The sequence below is a fragment of the Pongo abelii genome, chromosome 6, assembly GCF_028885655.2.
Source record: "Pongo abelii isolate AG06213 chromosome 6, NHGRI_mPonAbe1-v2.0_pri, whole genome shotgun sequence".
Classification (NCBI taxonomy): Eukaryota; Metazoa; Chordata; class Mammalia; order Primates; family Hominidae; genus Pongo; species Pongo abelii.
In genome coordinates this window covers 27531866-27547862 of record NC_071991.2, presented here as the reverse complement: position 1 = coordinate 27547862, position 15997 = coordinate 27531866, and the positions used below count along the sequence as shown (strand labels likewise).

The 15997-nt window shown below is 43.7% G+C and overlaps 1 pseudogene; it reads right to left on the bottom strand.

The window, feature by feature from the left end:
• Window positions 1–463: 463 nt before the first annotated feature.
• LOC100456723 (small ribosomal subunit protein uS12-like) lies at window positions 464–954 on the bottom strand (annotated as a pseudogene).
• Between the last annotated feature and the right edge of the window lie 15043 nt (window positions 955–15997).

Here is a 15997-nt window from a genome sequence, read left to right as displayed (position 1 = left end):
TTCTTTTCTTCATATTGTGTTTAAATGTTATCCCTTTTTTTTTTGTCCTTATAGCTCGAGCTGTAAAAGCCAAAGGTCCGGTGATGATCCCATACGCTTTTTCAGTCTCATGTTGAAGATTTTTATGTAGAAGGCCTTCCCAAAGGACTTTTCTTTCTTTTTTTTTTTTTTTTTTTGAGATGGGGTTTTCGTTCTTGTCATCCAGGCTGGAGTGCAGTGGTGCAGCCTTGGCTCACTGCAACCTCTGCCTCCTGGGTTCAAATGATTCTTCTGCCTCAGCCTCCCGAGTAGCTGGGATTACAGGTGCCCACCACCACGCCAGGCTAATTTTTGTATTTTTAGTGGAGATGGGATTTCACCATGTTGGCCAGGCTGGTCTCAAACTCCTGACCTCAAGTGAGTCTCCCACCTCGGCCTCCCAAAGTGCTGGGGTTACAGACATGAACCCACGCCCGGCCAGGAATTTTTTTTTTTTTTTTGGCATATGAAAATTTATTACTACAGTGTTTTCACCATTAAAATTTATGATCTTGGTCTTTCCTTCTTGCCTTTGTATAGGGCCAAAAGAGACACATTAGCTACTTTGACAACCTTAAAGCGGACTCCAGGAATATCACCAACAGCATGACCTTTGCGACCAAATCCAGCAACCAGAACTTCATCGTTTTCCTCAATAAAGTTCAAGCAACCATCGTTGGGTACAAAGGTTGTGATTTTCTTGCCATTATTGATCAGCTGGACCCTGACACACTTCCTAATGGCAGAATTTGGCTGTTTGGCTTCAACTCCTACTTTTTCCAGCACAATTCCTTTTCCATGAGAAGCACCTCCGAAAGGGTTGGCCTTCAGGGCTGTGCCCAAATGAGCTTTCTTATACTGTTTATCATGCCACTTCTGGTCTCATCAGTGACTACGGAGCTGCCTAGCAGTAGGAAGTCCACGACACTTGCCCATCCTGTCCGTGCCGCGGGCCTAAGCAAAAAAAAAAGCAGGAATTTTTTTTTAAGAAGGCTGTCTACTAATGGAATTCCTGGCCTGGAGAGGATATTACTTTCAAAGGAAGGGATTCGTTTTGTTATTAAAAGGTAAGACTCTTGGATTCTTATTTGACTCTTATCTCTGTTCTGAGTAATACATCTTTTTTATTGTTGGCCAATATTCATTCACGACTAGGGTTATATTTAATTAAGTCTGAGTTATTTTATTTATTTATTTATTTTTGAGACCGAATTTTACTCTCGTTGCCCTGGCTTGAGGGCCATGGTGTGATCTCAGCTCAACACATCCTCTGCCTTTTGAGTTCAAGTGATTCTCCTGCCTCAGCCTCTTGAGTAGCTGGCATTACATGCATGTGCCACCATTCCTGGTTAATTTTCTGTATTTTTAGTAAAGATGGTGTTTCACCACGTTGACCAGGCTGGTCTAGAACTCCTGACCTTGGGTGATCCACCTGCCTCGGCCTCCTAAAGTGCTGGGATTACAGGCGTGAGCCACTGGGCCAGGCCTGGGCCTGCTTCTTTCTTTCTCTTTTTCTTTTTTTTCATTAGCAGCTTAAAATTGGCGCTTTATTCAGACACAAGTGAAAGGATACTAGCCCAGCTTTGGAAATAGGTGTGAGCCCACATATGATTTTCCTAGTTTTTTCTCTCCCTTCTCTTGTTAGTATGTTAATTGTATTCTCTCTCTCAATCTTTTTTCCCCATTTTTTTGGCAGACATTTTTACTCATCTTGGAAGAGTAGGTGAAGAGCTGTTTTTAGGACTCTTTGAAAGGGTACGGTATGGATGACAGTCTTGGCTAATGGTAACCAGATCCAGGGATCTGGGGTCAGTGTGAGCTGGAATCAGTTCAAATTAGCAAAGCACTGGCACTCAGTGCTTTGCAGGAATACAAGTGACCGCAAAGTGTTAAACACATCTGGAAAGGGATACTGACATCCTCAGAATCTGTGGGGAATACACATAGCCTGTAAGACCCATTCCTCTTTGTCCGTATAAAGATTCTTTAAAGAGTAATACCCTTAGTGGTTTTCTGGCCAGCTTGCCTGCTCATTTATCTTTGAGGACAACATGCCTCGTGGAGCTCCACAGGCCCCAGAGGTATATGGGTTCTGCATTTGAAAGTGCTGAAGCTGAGAGACTGGGTCTTGGCAGACCCCAGGAGGTCTGCTTTTTCTCTACTGATTGTCCCTCCTTTTCCTGGCAGCTGGCATTGCTGTTTAAATGGGTTGTTCTTTGCTGTTCAAGTTGTTTGGTAGTGGTGTGTCAGGATGTGGGTTTTCTGAATACTTTGCCAGCTGGTGACTTGAGTGGTGGTTAGGGAGGAGCTCTCCTGGGGCTGTTCTGGAGCTTTTGAGGTCGGGTGTCTCTTTGGGTACTCACACCTCATCTGTTGAGAACACGGTTCTCATTGTGCTGCCTTTGGTAGTGCTGTGTGTGGCTCTTTAGATGTGGGTGGAGGTGAATTGGGGGAGTTAATGAGATCTTTTTTAAGTGTCTTTGATAAAGTAGTCTGCACTACAGGATTCATTGTGACTTTTTTCCTAAACCTGCACATATTTCTCTGCCAGCCTTTGCTGTCTTTCTCATGCCTTTGATTTTCCCAGCTCCTCTTGGTTGAATTTACATAAGTGCTCTGCTATGGTTTAACTGTGTCCCCCAAAGTTTATGTGCTGGAAACTCAATCCTCAATGCACCAGTTGGGATGTGGGGCCTAATAAGAGAGCCCTCATGAATGAGTTAATGTTGTTATTGTGGTAATAGATTAGTAATCAGAGTGGGCTTATTATAAAAGAGAGTTCGGCCCCTTTTGCCCTGTTGCTTTCCTGCACTCTCTTGTCCTTTTGCCTTCTGTTGTGGGATGATGCAGCAAGAAGACCCTCACCAGATGCAGGCCCCTCAACCCTGGACTTCTAGCATCCAGAACTGTAAGAAATAAATTTCTTCCTCTCCTCTCCTCTCCTCCCTCCTTTCCCTTCTCCTCCCTTCCCCTCCCTTCCTTTCCCCTTTCTCCCTCCCTTCCTCCTTCCCTCCCTTCCTCCTTCCCTCTTTCCCTTCCTTCCCTTCCTTTCCTCTATCCCTCCTTTTCTCCTTCCCTCCTTCCCTCCTTCCCTCCCTCCCTCCCTTCCTTCCTTCCTTCCTTCCTTATTTCCTTTCTGTAAATTATGCAGCCTGTGGCATTCTTTTATAACGGCATGAAATGGACAAAGACAGGCTCCATTTTCAAGAGCAAGCCCTTTTGTAGTTCTGAGCGAATTATGACTGCAAAGGAAGTTCTATAGGTAGCCTCAGATCCACCATCTAGGAAACATGCTACCAAGTGGGCCTAGGATCTAGGATTTGATCAAGTGCTGGGCAACATGATACCTCTGCAATTTAGCACCTCCCTATATACCTCCAGTTGGCTCAGCCCATCAGGGCTAAAACTACCCCTCATATCCTAGTGTCTCATGTAGGCAGAAGCCTTGCCTAAACCCTGAGCTGCTTGGCTCACATTTTGTCGTGTGCTTTTTGTAGGGAGTTCAAATATACACAAAAGAAATATGATGAACCTTCATGTACCGAACCCGCAGATTAAGCAGTTACCTCCATTTTTCCAGATTTGTTTCATCTGCTTCAATCTCCCTAAAAATTTATGTTTGTACAGGAAAAACTGGATAAATACCTAATTGTCCACCCTACCTCCTCCCATTTTAAGTCACTTTTCAGAGTAATAAGTTAGTGACCTAGTAACCTCCACTCTAGTGACCAATAGTTTTTTTTTAATATCATTATGAACCCATAGATTATTGTTTGCATTTGATGTATTTCAGGCCATTGCAGTCTTTATTGTTTTGGATGCTTACATTGTCTCATCTAGGTTAATAATTATCTGTTCAAGTTGACTCATGTCTTTTTGATGTGATCCTGTTGGATTTTGATGTCTTCCTTGCTTTCTGGCAAAAAAGATGTTCCAGGATCTATATTCTGCACCATACATGAAGTCAGCCATTTCTCTAGGGGGCCTTGATTCCTTTTAGTAGAGAACACAGTTTGGGGTTTTGGACTGAATTACTTTTGTGAACCTCCTCTCCTAAGATTACAGCCTGCATCCCTGCATATAGCCTGTTTGGAGCTCTTGCTGGGCACCAACAGATCTAAAACTGCTATGTAGTTCTGCCTCACTCTTAGAAAGATTCATCTCTTGAGAGTTTTGTGTTCTACCGCCAGATGTGGTCTTTTTGGTTCTGAAGCTTTTGCTTCAGTCACCCTGAATTTTGCCAGCCCTATGCAAGCTGTACCTTGGATTGCCAACCTGCCCTCACTGGAGCCAATTTCTATGGTTAGAACAGTTGCCCCAACCCGTGCCTAATACTCTAGTAAACAAGGTTCTGCCTGGGCTTAGGTTAACTTTTGCTCCTTTGGGCCCTGTGTTCTACAGCATTCCATTTATCTGAAACTCTCCCTCACCTCATCAAGACCTTATCTGTTCTTTAATGGTTTACTCCTGCTTCCTGGGTTAGAAAGAACCCAGTTCAGGAGTTTCTGTTTTAGTTTGAGATCTTATAGGCCTGTCTCGTCAGGTTGGTGTCAGCCCAGCTAGGATTAGGCAGAATTGGGTGGGGGTTGTAGTGCATTTTTGGCACAGCATGTACCTGGCTAATTCTCTGTCTTTTCTTTCCTATTGTAATTCATGGGTCTTAGCATCTTCTGAATGGTGTTTAGTAGGTCATCCTGTTGATTTCCTGCTAGGGAGTAGCATACTCTGGCTCTGTACCATTTGCAAAGGGACTTAAGGATAGATGATGGGCTGCAGTTTTGTTAAACGGAACAATATGAAGAGATGGCATTGTAAACAAAAGGCTGGACAGCAGGGCGTATTTGAATGGTTGGTCCTTGGCTCCCGTGTTGATATAGGCAGATGCTTGATGGGAATTTCGAATGATCTCAAATATTGTAGATCACTGTTAGATCAGGTCATCCTCAAGGTTGTATAACATTCTTGATGAAGTTTTGTGAATCTTTGGAGATTCTCTGTATAGGGTTTAATCATTTAGTTATCTTAGTCGAGCTTATTTAGTTTCTTTGCAAGGAGATGAGAAATGTGAAAGAGATGCAGACATTAGGGAAATGCCGGGAGCCTTGTTTCCACACCCTCTACTTGGGTTCCAGAACTGGACTCATAGGTAAGTAGTGAGGAGCTGGGCCCAAGCACATTAATCCTAGATCTAGCTCTGCTTTGCGCTCGCTCCAGTTCTTGTGTCAACAGAAGTATTTAATAAAAAAGCACTTGTGGCCGGTTGTGGTGACTTATGCCTGTAATCCCAGCACTTTGGGAGGCTGAGGCGGGCGGATCACCTGAGGTCAGGAGTTCGAGACCAGCCTGGCTTAACATGGTGAAACCCCGTCTTTACTAAAAATACAAAAAATTAGGCGGGTGTTGTGGTGGGCGCCTGTAGTTCCAACTACTCTGAAGGCTGAGGCAGGAGAATCGCTTGAACCCGGGAGGTGGAGGTCGCATTGAGCTGAGATTGTGCCATTGCACTCCAGCCTGGGTGACAGAGTGAGACTCCATCTCAAAAATTAAAAAAATGAAAAAAAAAAAAAAAAAGCAGTTGTGTGGAAAGTGGTCTTAAAATAGTTGTAATCCAGGCCAGGCACAGTGGCTCATGCTTGTAATTCCAGCACTTAGAGAGGCCGAGGCAGGTAGATCACTTGAGGTCAGGAGTTTGAGACTAGCCTGGCCTACATGGTGAAACCTCGTTTCTACAAAAAAATCCAAAAATTAGCTGGGCATGGTGGCTGGCGCCTGTCATCCCAGCTGCTTAGGAGGCTGAGGCAGGAGAATCACTTAAGCCTGGGAGGTGGAGGTTGCAGTGAGCCGAGATTGTGCCACTGCATACCAGCCTGGGCGACAGAGTGAGACTCTTAACAAACAAACGAACAAAAATCTATAGTTGTAATCCCAGACCTTCCAGGATTACAGATTTTAGGAAATCCCCTCTTTACAAAAGACCAGTATGAAAAGCCAAGGATGAAATCACACTATAAAAGGAGCAGGGAAGGAGGACCACTGTCTTGATCTTCCACTTCCCTCAAAGATTTTTAGCATATTGTCACACCTCTGCAGTTTGTACATTTTTTTTTTTGAGATGGAGTCTTGCTCTGCCGCCCAGGCCGGAGTGCAGTAGCGCAATCTCGGCTCACTGCCAGCTCCGCCTCCCGGGTTCACACCATTCTCCTGCCTCAGCCTCCCGAGTAGCTGGGACTACAGGCGCCCACTACCACGCCTGGCTAATTTTTTTGTATTTTTAATAGAGATGGGGTTTCACCGTGTTAGCCAGGCTGGTCTCTATCTCCTGATCTCGTGATCCGCCCACCTCGGCCTCCCAAAGTGCTGGGATTACAGGCGTGAGCCACTGAGCCCGGCCTGTACAATTTTTAGGAGATGTGTTTTAAACATATTTTAACCAAGTCTTGCATATAATGTTCGAATTTTAGAGACCCACATGTTTTACCAGTTTCTCCATTTTTGTTGTTGTTGTTGTTTGTTTTTGTTTTGTTTTGAGACAGAGTCTCGCTCTGTCACCCAGGCTCTAGTGCAGTGGTGCAATCTCGGATCACTGCATCCTCTGCCTCCTGGGTTCCAGCCATTCTCCTGCCTTAGCCTCCCAGGTAGCTGGGATTACAGACACACACCACCATTCCCAGCTAATTTTGTATTTCTAGTAGAGATGGGGTTTCACCATGTTGGCAAGGCTGTTCTTGGTCTCCTGGCCTCGTGGTCCCCCTGCCTCAGCCTCCCAAAGTGCTGGGATTATAGGCATGAGCCACCACGCCCGGCCCAGGTTTTCTTTTTCTGAGGAAATAGTTGAGTAATAGCTTTGCTACTCCTTTAACCTAAATTATTTCTGTCATGAGGTTAGTGACTTCTGACAGGTGGAGGTAGGTAGTCTGAAGCCGTATTACCTGGTCCCAAAGTGGAGGAAATGGAGCCCTGACCCAAACAAATAGGTAGTAAAGGTAAATTAAAAATATGAAAAGTTATTTTGAAAGGCATATATTGAGATATTTAATATTATTTCCAGCCCTGTCTGGTGCACCCTGTAGAACCCCTGTACCTTATTATATGTCACTCTTAATAGTTCCTGGCTGGGTGCGGTGGCTCATGTCTGTAATCCCAGCACTTTGGGAGGCTGAGGTGGGCGGATCACGAGGTCAGGAGATCGAGACCATCCTGGCTAACACGGTGAAACCCCATCTCTACTAAAAATACAAAAAAAATCAGCTGGGCGTGGTGGCGGGTGCCTGTAGTCCCAGCTACTCGGGAGGCTGAGACAGAAGAATGGCGTGAACCCAGGAGGCGGAGCTTGCAGTGAGCCGAGATTGCGCCACTGCACTCCAGCCTGGGTGACAGAGCGAGACTCCGTCTCAAAAAAAAAAAAAAAAGTTCCTTATATTCTATACAGTGTTTCTTTATATAAATAAAAGCAAATATGAGCATATGTTCTTACCCCCTTCATGGTCTTTTAGCATGAAAGGTAGCTCATTATATAACGTATTGTTTACTGTTTTGTCCTTAACAGTATGTCTTGAGGATCTTTCCTTGTTGGGAGAGAAAGCTTTCTCATTCTTAAATCAGAGCTGCGTAGTATTCCATTGTGTAGATGGCTGCCTCCTGCTTTATTGAATCAGTGCCTTATACATGTGCACTTGAGTCATTTCCAGTATTTGCTCTTACAAGCAATACTTCAGTGAACAAAGGCAGCTTTTTTTTTTTTTTTTTTTGAGACAGAGTCTTGTTCTGTCACCCAGGCTGCAGTGCAGTGGTGCGATCTCGGCTCACTGCAACCTCTGCCTCTTGGGTTCAAGCGATTCTCCCATCTCAGTCTTCTGAGTAGCTGGGATTACAGGCATGCGCCACCATGCCCAGCTAGTTTTTGTATTTTTAGTATAGATGAGGTTTGTCATGTTGGTCAGGCTGGTCTCGAACTTCTGACCTCAGGTGATTCACCCGCCTTGGCTTCCCAAAAGTGCTGGAAATTGACAGGCCTGAGCCTCTGTGCCTGGCCATAGGCAGGTGTTTTGTTTTGTTTTGTTTTTTTGGAGACGGACTGACCAAAGGCAGTTTTTTTTGTTTTTTTTTTTGAGACAGAGTTTTGCTCTTGTTGCCCAGGCTGGAGTGCAATGGCGTGATCTCGGCTCACCGCGACCTCCACCTCCCAGGTTCAAGCAGTTCTCCTGCCTCAGCCTCCTGAGTAGCTGGGATTACACGCATGTGCCATCATGCCCGGCTATTTTTTTGTATTTTTAGTAGAGACGGTTTCACCATGTTAGCCAGGATGGTCTTGATCTCCTGACCTCAGGCGATCCACCCTCCTCAGGCTCCCAAAGCGCTGGGATTACAGGCGTGAGCTACTGCGCCGGGCTAAAGGCAGCTTTTTAAAGGATTGCACAGCACTGCATATGCTACTTAAAAGGCTTCATTCTTAGAATGCCAGTTGTTTTTATTGGTTAACAAATTCCCAGTTACTCGTACTCAGAAGCGCGACACTGAGATGAGTCTGACATCCCTTCATAACTTAAGAATCATTAGTATGACTGCCCCATGGAGGCATACTGCTCTATCTCAGGTTTATTTCAATAATAAATCCTTTGGAAATTTTAATAATGAAACCTACTTAAGGCCCTTTGCTCAAGAAGTCTGAATCACTGATCACTGCAGTTACTCCCATGGCAGCTGTAGAGTAATTTAACAGGATAATAGCGAGTAAGATAAATTACACTTTAGATTCTTAGTGGATTGATGTGCAAAAGTATGTAAGGAAAGATGGGGGTGGGAGAGGAGTGCCTTTAAAATTTCTGCACACAGTAATAAAATAAGGAACTGGACCATTGTAGCCATTACTACCAGGGATTAGTCATCTAGTAACAACCTCTGGGGCTCAGTGGTGGGTAGAACATCCTATTTATTATATTCAACAAATTGGGTTAATTCTTTTGTTTGTGTGCCTCTTTGGAGGGGGTGGAGATTCTAGGTAGTTTGTCAATTGTCTGATTTAGAATACTGCCTTTTCTACTAAAAAATTAGTATCTTCAGTGTAAAAATAGGGAGGCAGACCAGTTTTACAAACAGCTGCTGGCCAGGAGAATAATAGTTTCTGCCAGGTAAATGGTTAAAAAAAGGCACACTGGAAAAATAACTGTGGGGTGGTAAGTGTTTCTTATTTACAAGGCTAACATAAGTTCTCCCCATGTGTTGGGGATGGAGGAGGGGATGGATCGGTTAAGAAGTGAGTACAATGCTTGCTTTGAGTGTCCCTCGATTTGTGTTTGGGGGAGAAGAGTGAGGATGTGGTTATATGGGTAGGGGTGGGCCCAGGGAAGGGACCCAAGGAAGGAAATTCAGCAGACTTGACTGCAGTTCCACCCTTACGGACATTCCTTGGCACCTGGTCACATTGTCGATGCCTCACCATCTGCTTGGTATTGATTTTTTGTTTGTTTGAGACAGAGTCTTGCTCTGTCACCTAGGCTGGAGTGCAGTGGTGCAACCTCAGCTCACTGCAGCCTCTGCCTCCCGGGTGCAAGTGATTCTCCTGGCTCAGCTGCTGAGTAGCTGGGACTACAGGCGCCCACCACCATGCCCGGCTAATTTTTGTACTTTTAGTAGAGACAGGGTTTCACCACATTGGCCAGGCTGGTCTCAAACTCCTGACCTTGTGATCTGCCCGCCTTGGTCTCCCAAAGTGCTGGGATTACAGGCATGAGCCACCGTGCCTGGCCTGATTTTTCTTTTCTTTTTTTTTTTTGAGACAAAGTTTCGCTCTTGTTACCCAGGCTAGAGTACAATGGTGTGATCTTGGCTTACCATAACCTCCGCCTCCCGGGCTCAAGTGATTCTCCTGCCTCAGCCTCCCGAGTAGCTGGCATTACAGGCATGCACCACCATGCCTGTCTAATTTTGTATTTTTCCTACAGATGGGGTTTCTCCATGTTGGTCAGACTGGTCTCGAACTCCCGACTTCGGGTGATCTGCTCGCCTTGGCCTCCCAAAGTGCTGGGATTACAGGCGTGAGCCACCTCGCTTGGCCAATCACAATTTTTAAAACCACCATGGCCTAGTTAATGATGTTTATTAGCTCATCACCACTAATCATTGTGCACTCTCACTTGCTATATCAGAGGCTCTAAACTGCCCAATTTTTATTTATTTATTTTTGAGATGGAGGCTTGCTCTGTTGCCCAGGCCGGAATACAGTGGCACAATCTCTGCTCACTGCAACCTCCACTTCCTGGGGTCAAGGGATGCTCGTGCATCAGCCTCCTGAGCAGCTGGGATTACAGGCATCCACCACCATGCCCAGCTAATTATTGTATTTTTTAGTAGAGACAGGGTTTTGCCGTGTCAGCCAGGCTGGTCTCAAACTCCTGACCTCAAGTGATCTGCCCACCTCGGCCTTCCAAAATACTGGGATTACAGGTGTGAGCCACTGCACCCAGCCTAAAGTGCCCAATTTTAAAGGAATAATTGGGAAAACAATTGTTTAAAAAGAAAATGAAGGAGTTGCCATGACTGAGGTTAGCAGTGTGAAGACCCTAGAAAACCTGTGTGAACTCGGGTTCACAGTCTACTGCCTGGTCAAGAGCCTTAGAAAACTTAGATGTACGTGTTAGGAGACCAGGTTCTGAAAGCTCCCAGGGTTGTATAAACTTCTACAATAAGTTCCATGATGCCTGATGAGTAGTCTCACATTTCCACAGTAGGCATGCTATTGCTGCTTCCTTATGAAAAGAGCAGAAGATACAGATAATACCTGAAGCAGGAAAACAAAGGAGAGACACTGAACTGGTCCTCTACCTTTGGGTGCCCCTCGTGCTTCGTGTTTCTCATTGAGCCTCACTTATCAGTGACACAGGAATGATCCCTTTGTTCTCCACTTTTCTTGTTCTTGCCTGGAGGTAGGGGAGGCAGATCATGCCACTTGCTGACATTATGTTGCGTGGATTAGTTGGAGGGACAGGAACAGGAAATTTTCCTGATGGTATATGTGTCACTGGGGCTCACAGGGGTACTTTTTAATCTTCTTACTGGCCTCTGTGATTCTGTGACCCTGGTTACTACATGTTCAGAAAGTATCAGCTTATTTGAAAGTGATACTCTTATTTTCTATTTAAATATTGCCAAAGACCATCACACTTTTTTTTTTTAATTGAAACATTTTTGTATTTTTTATTTTTTGGAGACAAGAGTCTCTCTCTTTCATATGAACATGAAGGGACTCATAGTCCTTCCCCTACTGTATGTCCTTAATTTAATAACATATCAATGAAGGGTCATGTCTGAATGAATTATAAAAGTTCAGGACCTAAAAAAAAAAGGAAGGTCCTAGAAACCAGGCTTTGGTTTATTTCTACTACTACACTTGCTATTGAAACCAAGCAGACAATTTAATTTCTCTTGGATTCAGCTTTCTCATATGTCAGAATGGGAGAGGAAGGGAGGTGTTGGGATAAGTGTCATTCCACTGTCTATACTTCTAATCTGGCTAACACACGTGTGGCAAATACTTAAGATTTATTGACAGTGGTTTCCTGGAATGCTGTCTTGAACGATTCTGAGGAGGCTCAGCAAGAAGGTGCGTTTCAGTTGATTGGGTGTGTCTGTCATGGAGAAGGAAGTAAGGAGTAGGGGGCGCTCGCAGCATTCCTGGGGCGTTCCTGTCCATTATCTCAATACCTGGTGTTGATGTTTCCTGTCCCTTAACGGGAATCCTGACTACTCTGCGTCTGATGACTCGAACTTACTGAGTGGTGTTTAGTTGCATCATAGAAACCACCTGTCTTTGAACAGCTACCCTGCCTCTTGATGAGAATGCAAAGGCTTCCAGGGATCACTGCTGTATGGAATGGCCTTTGGTCATTTCTGATTAGAACACAGAGGTCATTTTGACTAATAACTCTCCTTTTGATTGAAAGTGTTAAAATAGGCTGGGCGCGGTGGCTCACACCTGTAATCCCAGCACTTTGGGAGGCCTCGGTGGGCAGGTCACAAGGTCAGGAGATCGAGACCATCCTGGCTAATATGGTGAAACCCCCATCTCTACTAAAAATACAAAAAATTAGCTGGGCGTGGTGGTGCGTGCCTGTAGTCCCAGCTACTCAGGAGGCTGAGGCAGGAGAATCACTTGAACCTGGGAGGTGGAGATTGCAGTGAGCCAAGATCACGCCACTGCTCTCCAGCCTGGGCGACAGAGCAAGACTGTCTCAAAAAAAAAAAAAAAAAAAAAAAGAAAAGAAAAAGTGTTAAATGTTCCTCCTAGAAGTACTTATCTTTTATGCTTGTCCTTCAGATTTGCCCAATATCCTCAGCAAAATGCCCTCAATATGAAGTAGATATTGTGCATATTGCTCGATTGTATGGAACTTGTCCATAATGTACTTGAGGATGCAGATACAAATAAAAGAATGTCTGTAAATTTTATCTTCCACAAATTATATTCTCTTGCACTTTCAGCTCAAGCTCTTGGACTCACTGAGGCAGTAAAAATACCATATCCTGTGTTTGAATCAAACCCCGAGTTCCTGTATGTAGAAGGCTTACGAGAGGGGATTTTCTTTCGAAGCCCTACCTGGTTTGGAGTTCCATGACTTGAAAGGATCGTCCATAGGAGTAATAAAATCAAGTTGGTTGTTAAAAAGTAAGTTCTAGGCCAGCGTGGGGACTCATGCCTGTAATTCCAGCACTTTGAGAGGCCAAGGCGAATGGATCACCTGAGGTCAGGAGTTCGAGACCAGCCTGGCCAACATGGTGAAACCCCATCTTTACTAAAAATACAAAAAATTAGCCTGGCATGGTGGCTGGCGCCCATAATCCCATCTATTTGGAGGCTGAAGCAGGAGAATCGCTTGAAGCTGGGAGGCAGAGGCTGCAGTGAGCCGAGATCACAGTACTGTACTCCAGCCTGGGCGACAGAGTGAGACTCTGCCTCAACAACAACAACAATAAAAAAGTTCTATTTGTCATCATAGTCATTTCTGGAATTAAAACAATAAAATGACATTTCTACTAAAATTTTTTTCTAGCTAGAGGTGACAGGCGTGGCTGTAAGTCCTTGATGGAAAAGTCTGGCTCTGAGCTGCAGTCCTGGCACACTCTGTTGCCTCTGCAGTCCCCCACCCTGTACTCAGTTGTCTTCAACTGAGTACAAGAATAATGAATTCTTGCACTATTCAGTACAAGAATAGTGAATTCTTGCACTATTCAGTGCAAGAATAGTGACCACTGTCTCCACGGTGTTCAGAGGCACTTGAATGAAATTTAATTTGCTGGGTTTTATCTGCTCTGTTATTCCTGGGTCAGTTTTGTGAGGGACTAAATACTGATGATTGAGTTTCTTTCTTTTTCCTTTTTTTTTTTTTGAGACAGAGTTTCGCTCTTATTGCCTAGGCTAGAGTGCAATCTTGACTCACTGCAACCTCCGCCTCCCGGGTTCAAGTGATTCTTCTGCCTCAGCCTCCCAGGTAGCTGGGATTACAGGTATGTGCCACCATGCCCAGCTAATTTTTTAGTTTTTAGTAGAGACGGGGTTTCACCAAGTTGGTCGGGCTGGTCTCGATCTCCTGACCTCAGGCCTCGGCCTCCCAAAGTGCTAGGATTACAGATGTGAGCCACTGCACCTGGCCTGATAGGATGATTGAGTTTCTTATTATATCTATGTTTCTGCAGAATTTTAGTGGCTGAAGAAAGTACACTAGTGTGAATTTTCTTTTTCATGAAAGAAGTAATTTATTCTTCATATAATTACTTGTCAGTCATGGGAAGGAAAAGTCAAGGTTTTCGTCCAAAATGATAGGAATTATTGTTACATTACAGGATGACTCTGAATGCCTTTAGGAAAAAACCCTGGTCATATCACGACTGTTTTACTAGCTGTGAGACCACCATTATACTGGCTACTGTAACATTTCTTGGTTTTCTTTCTAGACCTGAACTAGTTACCTCCCACTTGCCTCCTGGAACAGCTAGTAAAATAAACACTAAAGGTAAGAGATTACATGTTCTTCGTATTATATTTCACTACATTAAGACATTTTTTATCACCATTCCTTAAATCATACAGAATCATTGGCCAATATCTTTGTGGGACTTGCAGTTAGTTTCTTGGCTTTTTAAGGTATTTTATGTAATGGACCTCTTTTTCTTTCTTTTTTTTTTTAATTTCATTGGAAGTGTCATATTTGCAATCCCAGTTCATTCATGTTTCCATGGCTTTGTTGAGCCCCCCCTGTGGAGGATTACACTACAAGTTTAATTCTGCAGATTTCTTTGAAAAGAGCCAAACTATGTATTTTAGTACTCTGCTCTTATAAAGCATCTCCTTCTGTGTTTTTTTTTCCTACAATATACTAAAGTAAGTCTGTGCTTATTTTACAGCTTTGCAGTCCCCAAAAAGACCATGAAGCCCTGGGAGTAATGAAAAGGTTCCTGAAATCGAGGTCACTGCGGAAGGTAAGGGCCAGTCCTTGGCATGTTTCTGTTGATTCTCCAGTTTAATAGTTATGTCAGTTCACTAGCTACATGTTTATACAGATGAGGTTAACCAAACTAGTTGTACATGTGAACAACTGCGTTTGATAAAGCTAAATTTCTGAATGTTTTTAATAGAAATTTTGAAAATCATTAACAGAAAATAAGTAACTTGGATCACATCATAAACTACACTCAAGAAAATCCCTAAAATGCTTTTCCTTTATTACAACAAATAAGGGTACAGAGGGTCACGTGGAATGTTTCTTGATCTTTTGTCCTCTATGTTTTTTCTATTATTTTAAGGAAAGAAAGTTTAGGCATAGTTTAAATAGCAGTGCCTGAAATGAAAGTATTTCCTACAACACCCCGTAATGTACTTCCTTTTCTTCATGCCCGCGGGATCTTCAGGATTCTCGTGTTTACAGTGTTAAAATACTTTATACAATACCAAAGACAGTTGCCAACCAACCATCAAATATGGGTATTTCTTTTATCACCTCATAAATGTAAAAGGAAATAACTGCATTAGGATCTTTTTTTTTTTTTTTTTTGGAGACAAATTGGGGCTGTAGGAATAATATAACCAGGAGTAACTTGAGGATTGTTTGCTGCTGCAGCCAGTCATGATTTTCCAAACAGGGAGATGCCTGTTTTTCTCACATAAAAGTAATTGCGCAGGTAGGCTGAGGCTGACATTGGTTCAGTAGCTCAAAGATGGTAAGACTGGCTTCCTTTTGCTTCTCTTCACTTTTCTTTCTGGTGCATGGTGACTGAGGGAGCTCCTGTCATCATGTCTCCATCCAAGCAGGACATACGTAAGTAAAGAAAATGCAGTGTGAGCCCTGCCTGCACCCATGGTCAGGAAAAGCAAGAGGCTTTTTTTAAATCCTAGCAGAATTTTGTGTAAGTCTCTTGGTTTTAAAAAAGATTAATTTGGCCAGGCGCGGTGGCTCACACCTGTAATCCCAGCACATTGGGTAGCTGAGGCAGGTGGATCACTTGAGGTCAGGAGTTCAAGACCAGTCTGGTCAACATGGTGAAACCTTGTCTGTACTAAAAATACAAAAAATTAGCCAGGCGCAGTGGCATGTGCCTGTAATCCTAGCTGCTGGGGAGGCTGAGGCGGGAGAATCACTTGAACCCGGGAGGCGGAGGTTGCAGTGAGCCGAGATTGCACCACTGCACTCCAGCCTGTGAGACAGAATGAGACCCTGTCTTAAAAATAAATAAATAAATAAATAATAAAAAATATTAATTTTAAAATAATAAAATAAAATAAAGCACAAACTCTGAGGCCAAAGTGATAGTATTTAAATCTGCGCTCTGCCACTTAGGAAATTACTTAAATTCTCTGTTCTTTAGGTTGTACACTTGTAAAATGGGAGGAGGAAAATAATATATGACTCATGGTTTTTAAAAATTGAGATGTTATTTTATTTTATTTTTTTTCTGAGATGGAGTTTCGTTCATGTTGCCCAGGCTGGAG